This window comes from Sminthopsis crassicaudata, chromosome 2, assembly GCF_048593235.1.
Source record: "Sminthopsis crassicaudata isolate SCR6 chromosome 2, ASM4859323v1, whole genome shotgun sequence".
Taxonomy (NCBI): domain Eukaryota; kingdom Metazoa; phylum Chordata; class Mammalia; order Dasyuromorphia; family Dasyuridae; genus Sminthopsis; species Sminthopsis crassicaudata.
In genome coordinates this window covers 13,069,261-13,082,184 of record NC_133618.1, presented here as the reverse complement: position 1 = coordinate 13,082,184, position 12,924 = coordinate 13,069,261, and positions in this window count along the sequence as shown.

The window sequence follows — 12,924 nt, the reverse complement described above, 5'->3', positions numbered from 1 at the left end:
AAAGTCTCTGCCCCCAAAGGCATAATATCCTCAAAGAAACAACAGGTGCATTTTACACATATATAAAATATAAATATAAAGTATATTTCTGCATACTTTCTAATATATAAAGTATATCTAGATATAGTTTAGATAAGGTAAATTAAAGTATAAATAGGATAGGGGTAAGAAGCACTAAAAATCATACTATCAGAAGGGATATCTGAACTCTGTCTTTAAGTGTGACATCTAGGGGTCAAAACCAGCAACTCCTTTTAATTCTGATGCCCTTATTAGGTGAGAAAACATCCGTTTCTTTGAATTAATCAGAGGTGTGAACATGTCTAGAAATAGGTCCATCAAAACTAGATGTGACAAGAAGTATATTTGGATTGAGACGCTTCATCACACCCAGGAGATCTTCTCTAAAACAAATAATTAGTTCAAAACTCAATAAATTAGAATATCTAGAAGAGAGGTAATTACCCTATGGGGTAAAAAGTCATGACAAAGTTTGGAACTTACTTCCGTAAATTTCACAGGATCTATGAACTAAGTGGAAAACATCATGTATTTATTTCAATATCTGTGTGTGTGCACATTTTTGAAACTTTCTTATGAAAAGGAGTCCATGGGCTTCATCAAATTGCAAAAGATTAAAGAGGTTTAAAAAGAGCCCAGATCTAGAAGTTAAGTGAAGAGAAACCTCTGGCCAAGTCGTTGAAGAGAAATCAATGAGTAAGAGAAAGGGACGAGTATTTAGACTTCCATCTTTTTAATCCCATCTATAAGCAGAGGAGGCCATCAAGAATTCACTTCCCCACAGTTTCCCTTAGCCATCATAAAATATGAAAAGCCTTCATTGAGGTAAGCCTCAAGATAGTGAAACATAAAGGGAAGATAATAGAGAAAACTAGACGTGCACCTTTTTTCTGACTTTGAAATGCCTTGATTTTGCCATTTATAAGAGTGTCTCTTTCAGACATTGACTGGTTCATGTCAATAAAGTACAAGGACGTGGTTCTATTTCTTTCTTCAGGAGATAGGAAGAATCTACTCAACTTGCTGAAATTAATGGTTGATTAGCCATTATCTGACTAAAAGAGCAGTCATTTTTTTCATGTCCTTAAAACAATGAAAAGGGACATATCGGGATCAAAGGAGAAAGAAGGCTATGGGGGGACGATTAAACTTTTTAATGAATTCCTGAGGGAGGAGAAAGGCATTTCTCTCTGTTCCCCATCTCCTGTGGAAAATGTCTGTGGGGGGAGTGACTAACCCAGTAGAAATACCACACTGGGTAAAGAGATAAAGTACAGAGTAGAGCTGTGGAATCACTTTTATCAGGGGACTAGGAAAGTGCGTACACTAATGGGAGCTATGAATTATGGTTTCAGAAATAGATCCCAATGGATGTCTTGTCCCTGTGGTAGTTTTACTTGAGAAACCAAAGTATAAAGTAAGAAATAAAATAAAATAAAAAATAAATAAATAAATAAAATAAAGTATAAAACACCAGAAATATAAAATGATGGTGGAGTACACTCAGGGTGCTCCATGGGTATCTTGTGTATGTATAAATAGGTGTATATACATATGTGTGTATATACATATACATATATATGTAATATACGCGTGTGTGTATACGCATATACATATATCGGTAATATACACATGAGCATACATGTGTATATGTAATATACATTGTGTACACATGTATATGTGATTACACACATGAACATAAATTAATATACACATGTGTATGCATGTGTATATACATATATGTTGTCTCCTCTATTTAAATATTTAAATGTAAGCTTCCAATTTCAATTTTGGCTTTTCATAACTAGTGCCTGGCACATACTAGGCACTTAATAAGTACTTATTGATTGATTTAAAGCGGAAAACATTGGTGATGATGGCCACCAATGCCTCTTCATCCTATATCATCCCTACCTATGATTTTCGGTGGATACCATATAAAACAGCTATTTTATGTATTTTATGTTTTCTTTAGTATTTAAATTATTCTCCATATTCCAGTCAAAATCTATCCAGCTCTTCCTACTTAACCAGTCCAACTTTGCTCTGATCACATATGGCTTTAATGATTTCTCTTCTGGTTAAATAAATAATCGTTGTCAACGTGCATCAACCAACTGATAAATTCAAGGAGACATCTTTTCATTTACCTTTAGACAACATAGATTGTGAATTCCCTTAAGATGAGGGGGAGGAAGGATGGTTTCTGTGATTCACAGCAGGGTCAATCATAAAGCGAACATTATAATAAAAAGGATAGACTTTACAGCAATGTACAGTACTGCTGAGGTCTTCTGATATCACCTTCTAGTATGGAGGTGACTCTAATGTCATCAAAACTCAGCCAGAAGAGCATAAGCTCTGTCAGTACCTACCAGATTGAATTAATTCCTTAATTGGGCTAAAACTATAGCCCAGCTGTCTTTTTCATACCTTGTCCAAGATCTCTGTTGCAAAATTGGACTCCTCCTTTGCCATGCCACCATGTCTGATGCAAAGCCCCACCGGGAGACTGGGAGGAGATAGCGGGTAGAATTTGGGAACAGCACAGACATTTTCAGAAAAGAGAATAAGAAAAATGGCATCCAGAATCAAGAGTTGCAGGACACATGCTACCACATCTTAGGACACAACTAAAGGTGAAAAGGGAGAGTAAAATAAATGGTCTGGAAATATTGAAGCTATGGAATTCAATTCAACTTGGCAAACCATTAAATATCTGCCATCTTCAAAGCATCTCACTAAGCACCGGGGAAACAAATGCAAAAAGAGAGTGGCTGGTAGTCTCAGATATGTCTCTTTCCTGCCAGAGAGAAATGGCACTACAGCTGTAGAAAGCCAAAGAAAAGAATTTAAAGAGGAACAATACAATATTGGAAGATGGGAAGAAGGGTCCAGTGGTGTGGGAGGTGGATGCTGAGGAAGCTAGGGTATGAGCTGCTCTCTAGAGGAAACCAGGCATAAGGGCCCATAGATGCCAGGGTCTTGTGCTCCTTGACTATTTTCCATCTATACTGTATATTTCTTGCCTGCAGAGTTAATTACATGTTCTCGCTCCCCTTAGAATATGAGGTCCTTGAGTACAAAAGCTGTTTTCCCCTTTCTTTAATACAGTATACCTGGAACTTAGTGTCCTAGACTCTGGCACCCTATAACTACTTTTTAAAAAATTGCTTATTGATTGCCTGACAAGGATTGTCAGTAAGGAATAGATATCAGCCATGAGGTACCATATGTGTGTTGGCTTGAAGATTTGCCTCTAGAACACTATGTACCTGAAAGGGAAAGCAGGGAATAAATTTGTGTTTTGAAATTATAATATTAAGGGAAATTTTAATAGATTTTACTGGTCATTTTTTTATAGAGTGGAAGTCCATTGAAATTGTCAAGCATTTATACAATGCCTACTTTGTGCCAGGAACTGTGCTAAACACCAGGAATATAAAGAAATACAACACCTCTCAAAGAGTTCCTAATCTAAATGAGAGAAATGGGGCAGTCTGTCGGTGATCCCGAGACTTTGGAGTTTGGGGCAGCAGTGACTGACCAAGCTGGAAAATATTTAACCCAAGCCTGGGGATGGATTCTACACTGATAATCCAAGTAGCTAAGTACATGAGGGATTCCTCGCCAGGTTGGAAGAAAGAACATTGATTTTTTTAACTATTTTAATTACTGCAGATTTTCTCAAAAGATATAAAGTCATTGTGATCCAGTTAGTAGAGGGAATACGGATGAAATCACAGATCCTTGATCTTTTAAGGAATTTAAATATATACAATTTAAAGCCCTCTTTGCAAATCTAACAATCACTTACAATGATAATAATAGCTTACATTTATATAGTGTTTTCTTCACAAAGTTCTATTTGCTTTTCAAAAAAAAAGAAACATGTAGGAAGATGGAAGATAAGTATTCCCTTGCAGCAATATAAGAAGCCGTGGAAGAGGAAAGGAGGATGCTCAAAGTTTGGTGTGAGACTCAACTAAGCCAGATCATCAGAAGGATATTTGTTGATGCAACTGGAGGGAAAACAACAGTTAAATAGACAAGGAAACAATCTGCCAGTTTCTACCTTAATGATCTTGAGTAATAAACTAAAATGCTATGTTCTTCAGTTTCCCTGACTGTAAATGAAGATGTCCAACTGATAACCTCTGGGGTCTTAAAAGAAGAAATTACTTAATCAAAATTGGAAGTGGAGGGCAACTAGGTGGCTCCTGAATTCAGGAGGACCAGAGTTCAAATCTGGTCTCAGACACTTAACACTTCCTAGCTGTGTGACCCTGGGCAAGTCACTTAACCCCAGCCTCAGGGGAAAAAAAAAAATCAAACTTGGAAGTGGCTTTGAATCCAATGTTTTTGAAATGATCCTGTAATTATCAATGTTTATTCAGGAATAAGGATGAAGAAGAGAGAAGGGAAAACATCCACTTATATATGCCTGCCACTTTACAGATATTACTTATTTTTATTGTTACAACAACCCTATAAAGTAGGCGATGCTATTATCCCCCTTTCGGTTGAAGAAATTGAGACAGATAGAGGTTGAGTGACTTGCTCAGGGTCACACAGCTAGTAAGGGCCTGAGGTTGGATTTGCACTCAGAACTTCCTGACTCAAGGCTGCTGGGTACCTGTTTCTTTTTCTGTCTTTCTGTTTCTGATTTTCTACCTCATATCTTTCTATCTCTGTGTTTATGTCTCCATTTTTCTCTGTGTCTCTGTCTCTCTCATCATTCATATCCCTAAAAGCAATAAAATTTACTTTCATTATTTTTATTTATTTTTTAAATATTTTCAAATTACATGTAAAAAATTTAACAAACTTTTTCAAAATTCTGAATTCCAAATTTTCTCCCTCCCTTCCCTCTGTCCTCCTTAAGATGGCAAGCAATTTAATATCAATTATACATGTGAAATCATACAAGATATTTTCCATTTTAATTATATTGCAAGAGAAAACACAAAGGAAAAAAATAAAAATAAAGACAATAAAAATGTATACTTCAATCTGCACTCAGATTTTGTCAGTTCTCTTGCTGGAAGTAAATAGCATTTTTTCAACATGGGTCCTTTTCAGCATATCTTGGATCATTGTCTTGATAATAGTAGCTAAAGAAATAGACTGGTTGATCAGTGGCATAGGTTAGGTTCACAGGGCAAGATAGTGAATAAAAATAACAATCTAGTGTTTGACAAACCCAAACATCCCAACTTTTGGGATAAGATTCATTATTTGACAAAAACTGCTGGGAAAACTGGAAATTAGTATGGCAGAGACTAGGCATGGACCCGCATCTAACACCACATACTAAGATAAGATCAAAATGGGTCCAAGATTTAGGTATAAAGAATGAAATCATAAATAAATTGGAGGAACATGGGATGGTTTACCTCTCAGACTTATGGAGAAGGAAGGAGCTTATGTCCAAGGGAGAACTAGAGACCATTATTGATCACAAAATAGAACATTTTGATTACACCAAATTAAAAAGTTTCTGCAAACAAGATTAGAAGGGAAGTAACAAATTGGGAAAACATTTTCACAGTTAAAGGTTCTGATAAAGGCCTCATCTCCAAAATATACAGAGAATTGACTTTAACTTATAAGAAATCAGGCCATTCTCCAATTGATAAATGGTCAAAGGATATGAACAGACAATTTTCAGATGATGAAATTGAAACTATTTCCACTCATATGAAAGAGTGTTCCAAATCACTACTGGTCAGAGAAATGCAAATTAAGACAACTCTGAGATACCACTACACACCTGTCAGATTGGCTAAGATGACAAGAACAAATAATGATGAATGTTGGAGGGGATGTGGGAAAACTGGGACACTAATACATTGTTGGTGGAGTTGTGAAAGAATCCAACCATTCTGGAGAACAATCTGGAATTATGCCCAAAAAGTTATCAAAATGTGCATACCCTTTGACCCAGCAGTGCTACTCCTGGGCTTATATCCAAAGGAAATACTAAAGAAGGGAAAGGGACCTGTATGTGCCAAAATGTTTGTGGCAGCCCTTTTTGTAGTGGCTAGAAACTGGAAAATGAATGGATGTCCATCAATTGGAGAATGGTTGGGCAAATTATGGTATATGAATGTTATGGAATATTATTGTTCTGTAAGAAATGACCAACAGGAGAAATACAGAGAGGCTTGGAGAGACTTACATCAACTGATGCTAAGTGAAACGAGCAGAACCAGAAGATCATTATACACTTCAACAATGATACTGTATGAGGATGTATTCTGATGGAAGTGGATTTCTTCAACAAAGAGAAGAGCTAATCCAATTCCAATTGATCAATGATGGACAGAATCAGCTACATCCAGAAAAGGAACACTGGGAAATGAGTATAAACTGTGAGCGCTGTTTTGTTTTGTTTTGTTTTGTTTTTCTTCCCAGATTATTTTTAGCTTCTGAATACAATTCTTCCTTTGCAACAACAACAACAAAATTCAGTTCTGCACATATATATTGTACCTAGGATATACTATAAAATATTTAATATGTATGGGAATGCTTGCCATCTAGGGGAGGGGGTGGCAGGAAGGAGAGGAAAAATTTGGAACAGAAGGGAGTACAACGGATAATGTTGTAAAAAAAAATTACCTATGAATATGTACTGTCAAAGAAAATGTTATAATTATAAAAATTAATAAAAAAATAGAAAAAAAAAACATTTATACTAACCCCCCCAAAAAATTTGTACTATGCAATAAAAATTGAAAACATGTATTAAAATTGTTTTGCAAAAAAATAAAGGTCAATATTATGCAATCAATATTATTAAATAAATAGTTTATAAAGCAAAAAAAAAAAAGATAATAGTAGCTAAGTTTTTCATAGCTAATCATCTTTAAAATATTGCAGCTACTTTGTACAATGTTCTTCTGGTTATGTTCACTTCACTTTGAATCAGTTCATATAAACTTACTCAGGTTTTTTTTTTTTTTATGAACCTATCTTTCTAGTCCTTTTTAGTAACACAATGTTTCATAATATTCATATACTACAAATTGTTCTGCCATTCCTCAATTGATGGGCATCCCTCCTATTTCTAATTCTTTGCCACTACAAAAACAAAACAAAACAAAAAAAAAAAAAAAAAAAAAAAGCTGCTGCAAATATTTTGTACAAATAGGTTCCTTATCTCTCTCTCTTTTTAAAATTCTATCTGGGAAAGAGAGCTAGTAGTGATATAACTATATCAAAGGTTTTTTTGACCCTTTGGGCATAGTCTTAAATTATTCTCCCAAACAGCTGGATCAGTTCTCAACTCTACCAACAACGCATTAGTATCCCAATTTTTCCAGAGCTCCCTTATCTTTATCATTTTTCTTTTTTGGGGGTTAAGCAATCTAATAGATGTAAAGTGGTACCTCAAAGTAGTTATAATTTCCCATTCTCTAATCATCAATAATTTAGAGAATTTTTTCATGCTGCTAGAGGAAATTTTGATTTCTTCTTCTCAAAACAGCCACTTATCAACTGGAAAATGGCTCTTATTTTTAATAAATTAGTCTCTATTCCATATAAATTTGAGAAATGGGGCCTTTATCACAGCAACTAATCAATACCATTTATAGAGATGGAATTTTTCAAATAAGCATAAACTGTCTTCCTCAATGTCAATGACTTACTTAAATCAATTGGAAAGACAGACAAGAAGCACATAGGATGGGATTTAGATAGCCCTATTATACTTATTTTTGTTCTTTTTTTATTTATCCTATAAACACTTGTATAAGTATGGGCTTACTCTTAGGATGATGAGTTTACAATCTATGGAGTTCTTCAAGCACAGAGATGAAACAAAATTCACAAAAAGGACTGGACCACATCATATCACTGACAAATTGTAAAAGATATGGGCTAAAAATCTTCCATGGAGCCTGATACTAATCTATGGGATGACTTTGGCTACATCCCATCAACTCTCTCTGCCTCAGTTTCCTAATCTGTTGGACTAGATTTCTAGCATTCCCATACTGCTCATGTTATCTCCAATGAATCTGTTCCAACTCAGATTTCTATGGATTTAGACATTCATTCACATAAGTTAGTATACCTCAGCCTTGTTTTCCAGTCTTCCAAACTTCCTTTTGATAATATTCCCTTATACTGCATGAACTCTCCACTCCCTCCCCATCCCAAACTGTGGATGACCCCGAACTCTGACCTTTTTATTCAGGAATGCTGAACAAAAAGTAATCCATAATTTTCAGGACCATCTAAAGTCACAGGCTTCATCAAACTTGGCAGCTAAAAACAAAAAAACAAATTTAAAAAATGATGACTGCTTCTGTGAAAATGCATCATTTATAAGACTGCCTGTGTGCTTTGTAAAGCATTTAATCTGTCTGATTTTCTGGCACAGACTGGAGAATCACAGCTCCTCCTTCTCTATTCCTTGCTGCCAGTTCAGGCCTTGCCGCAGCCAAAAGCATTTATTAAGTATTTACGTCTGAAAGACGTGCAAAGAAATAATAATGGCTTGCACTTATATCCATTTAAAGTTTACAAAAAGTTTGAGATGCATTATCTCATTTGAAGTTCTCAACAGCCCTGGAGGTAGCTACTATGAGGACCATCATTCAGATTTTATAGATGATGAAAGAAGGTCGGAGACCATAAGTGACTATGGCTGGCTCACCCAGTTAGTAAACAACAATATTGGCGCTGGACAGCTCTGGATAATAAACAACCATTAGCAAACAGGTTCTCCGGCTCTGAATCCAAAGTCTTTTTACTGTTTCATGCTGTGTTACAGTATCTCATTTAACTTTCTTTTTTTTTTTTTTTTTTTAATTTATTTTTATTTTATTTTATAATTATAACATTTTTTGACAATACATATGCATGGGTAATTTTTTTATAACATTATCCCTTGCACTTACTTCTATTCAGATTTTTTCCCTTCCTCCCCCAAACCCCTCCCCCAGATGGCAAGCAGTCTTATATATGTTAAATATATTACAGTATAATTTAGATACAATATATGTGTGTAGAACCGAATTTTTTGTTGCACAGGAAGAATTGGATTCAGAAGGTAAAAATAACAGTTTACATTCATTTCCCATTGTTCCTTTTCTGGATGTAGCTGGTTCTTTCCATCATTAATCAATTGGAATTGGATTAGCTCTTCTCTATGTTGAAGAAATCCACTTCCATCAGCATACATCCTCGTACAGTATCATTGTTGAAGTGTATAATGATCTTCTGGTTCTGCTCGTTTCACTCAGCATCAGTTGATGTAAGTCTCTCCAAGCCTCTCTATATTTCTCCTGTTGGTCATTTCTTATAGAACAATAATATTCCATAACATTCATATACCATAGTTTACCCAACCATTCTCCAATTGATGGACATCCATTCATCTTCCAGCTTCTAGCCACTATGAAAAGGGCTGCCACAAACATTTTGGCACATACAGGACCCTTTCCCTTCTCTAGTAGTTCCTTGGGGTATAAGCCCAGTAGTAGTATGGCTGGGTCAAAGGGTATGCACATTTTGATAACTTTTTGGGCATAATTCCAGATTGCTCTCCAGAATGGTTGGATTCTTTCACAACTCCACCAACAATGCATCAGTGTCCCAGTTTTCCCACAGCCCCTCCAACATTCATCGTTATTTGTTCCTGTCATCTTAGCCAATCTGACAGGTGTGTAATGATACCTCAGAGTTGTCTTAATTTGTATTTCTCTGATCAATAGTGATTTGGAACACTCTTTCATATGAGTGGAAATAGTTTTAATTTCATCATCTGAAAATTGTCTGTTCATATCCTTTGACCATTTATCAATTGGAGAATGGCTTGATTTCTTATAGATTAAAGTCAATTCTCTGTATATTTTGGAGATGAGGCCTTTATCAGAACCTTTAACTGTAAAAATTTTTTCCCAGTTTGTTACTTCCCTTCTAATCTTGTTTGCATTAGTTTTGTTTGTGCAGAAACTTTTTAATTTGGTGTAATCAAAATGTTCTATTTTGTGATCAATAATGGTCTCTAGTTCTCCCTTGGACACAAACTCCTTCCTCCTCCACAAGTCTGAGAGGTGAACCATCCCATGTTCCTCCAATTTATTTATGATTTCGTTCTTTATGCCTAAATCTTGGACCCATTTTGATCTAATCTTAGTATGTGGTGTTAAATGTGGGTCCATGCCTAGTTTCTGCCATACTAATTTCCAGTTTTCCCAGCAGTTTTTGTCAAATAATGAATTCTTATCCCAAAATTTGGGATCTTTGGGTTTGTCAAAGATTAGATTGCTATTTTTATTCACTATCTTGTCCTGTGAACCTAACCTATGCCACTGATCAACTAGTCTATTTCTTAGCCAATACCAAATGGTTTTGGTGACTGTTGCTTTATAATATAGCTTTAAATCAGGTACACTTAGACCACCTTCCTCTGACTTTTTTTTCATTAGTTCCCTTGCAATTCTCGACCTTTTATTCTTCCATATGAATTTTGTTGTTATTTTTTCTAGGTCATTAAAATAGTTTCTTGGGAGTCTGATTGGTATAGCACTAAATAAATAGATTAGTTTGGGGAGTATTGTCATCTTTATTATATTCGCTCGGCCTATCCAAGAACATTGAATGTCTTTCCAATTATTTAAATCTGACTTTATTTTTGTGGCAAGTGTTTTGTAATTTTGCTCATATAATTCCTGACTCTCCTTTGGTAGATATATTCCCAAATATTTGATACTATCGACTGTTATTTTGAATGGAATTTCTCTTTGTATCTCTTGCTGTTGGATTGTGTTGGTAATGTATAAAAATCCTGAGGATTTATGTGGATTTATTTTGTATCCTGCGACTTTGCTAAAATTCTGAATTATTTCTAATAGCTTTTTAGCAGAGTCTTTGGGGTTCTCTAAGTATACCATCATGTCATCTGCGAAAAGTGACAATTTGATTTCTTCATTTCCTACTCTAATTCCTTGGATCTCTTTCTCGGCTCTTATTGCCAAGGCTAGAGTTTCTAGTACTATATTGAATAGTAATGGTGATAGTGGGCAACCTTGTTTCACTCCTGATCTAACAGGGAAAGGTTCTAGTTTATCACCATTACATATGATGTTTACTGAAGGTTTTAAATATATGCTCCTTATTATTTTAAGGAACAGTCCATTTATTCCTATACTCTCAAGCGTTTTTAGTAGGAATGGATGTTGGATTTTATCAAATGCCTTTTCTGCATCTATTGAGATGATCATATGGTTTTTATTAATTTGATTATTAATATGGTCAATTATACTAATAGTTTTCCTAATATTAAACCAGCCCTGCATTCCTGGTATAAATCCCACTTGGTCATAGTGTATTATTCTGGGGATGATTTTCTGAAGTCTATTTGCTAATATCTTATTTAAGATTTTAGCATCAATATTCATTAAGGAAATTGGTCTATAGTTTTCTTTCTCAGTTTTCGATCTACCTGGTTTAAGTATCAGTACCATGTCTGTGTCATAGAAGGAATTTGGTAGGACTCCTTCAATCCCTATTTTTTCAAATAGTTTACATAGCATTGGAGTTAGTTGTTCTTTAAATGTTTGGTAGAATTCACCTGTAAATCCATCTGGTCCTGGGGACTTTTTCTTAGGAAGTTGGTTAATAGCTTGGTCTATTTCTTTTTCTGAGATGGGACTATTTAGACTACTTACTTCTTCCTCTGTTAATCTGGGCAAGCTATATTTTTGAAGGTATTCTTCCATTTCATTTAAGTTATCAAATTTATCGGCATAAAGTTGAGCAAAGTAGCTCCTAACTATTGTTCTAATTTCCTCTTCATTAGTGGTGAGTTCACCCTTTTCATTTTCAAGACTATCAATTTGCTTTTTCTCTTTCCTTTTTTTAATCAGGTTTACTAAGGGTTTGTCTATTTTGTTGGTTTTTTCATAAAACCAACTCTTAGTTTTATTAATTAATTCAATAGTTTTTTTACTTTCAATTTTATTAATCTCACCTTTTATTTTTTGAATTTCAAGTTTTGTGTTTGTCTGGGGGTTTTTAATTTGTTCCTTTTCTAGCAATTTTAGTTGTAAACCCAATTCGTTGGCCCTCTCTTTCTCTATTTTATGCAAGTAGGCCTGTAGAGATATAAAACTTCCCCTAATTACTGCTTTGGCTGTATCCCACACATTTTGGTATGATGTCTCATTATTGTCATTTTCTTGGGTGAAGTTATTAATTATGTCTATGATTTGCTGTTTTACCCAATCATTCTTTAGTATAAGATTATTTAGTTTCCAATTATTTTTTGGTCTATTTTCCCCTGGCTTTTTATTAAATGTTATTTTGATTGCATTATGGTCTGAAAAGGATGCATTTACTATTTCTGCCTTACTGCATTTGATTTTGAGGTTTTTATGCCCTAGTATATGATCAATTTTTGTATAGGTTCCATGAACTGCTGAGAAGAAAGTATATTCCTTTCTGTCTCCATTTAGCTTTCGCCAAAGATCTATCATATCAAACTTTTCTAGTATTCTATTTACCTCTTTGACTTCTTTCTTATTTATTTTGTGGTTTGATTTATCTAATTCTGATAGTGCAAGGTTGAGATCTCCTGCTATTATAGTTTTGCTATCTATTTCCTCTTGCAGCTCTCTTAATTTCTCTTTTAAGAATTTAGATGCTGCACCACTTGGTGCATACATGTTTAATATTGATACGGCTTCACTATTGATGCTTCCCTTTAGCAGGATATAATGCCCTTCCTTATCTCTTTTAATTAGATCAATTTTTGTTTTTGCTTGATCTGAGATGAGGATGGCTACTCCTGCTTTTTTGGTTTTGCCTGAAGCATAATAGATTCTGCTCCACCCTTTTACTTTTAGTTTGAATGTCTCATCCTGTTTCAGGTGTGTTTCCTGTAAA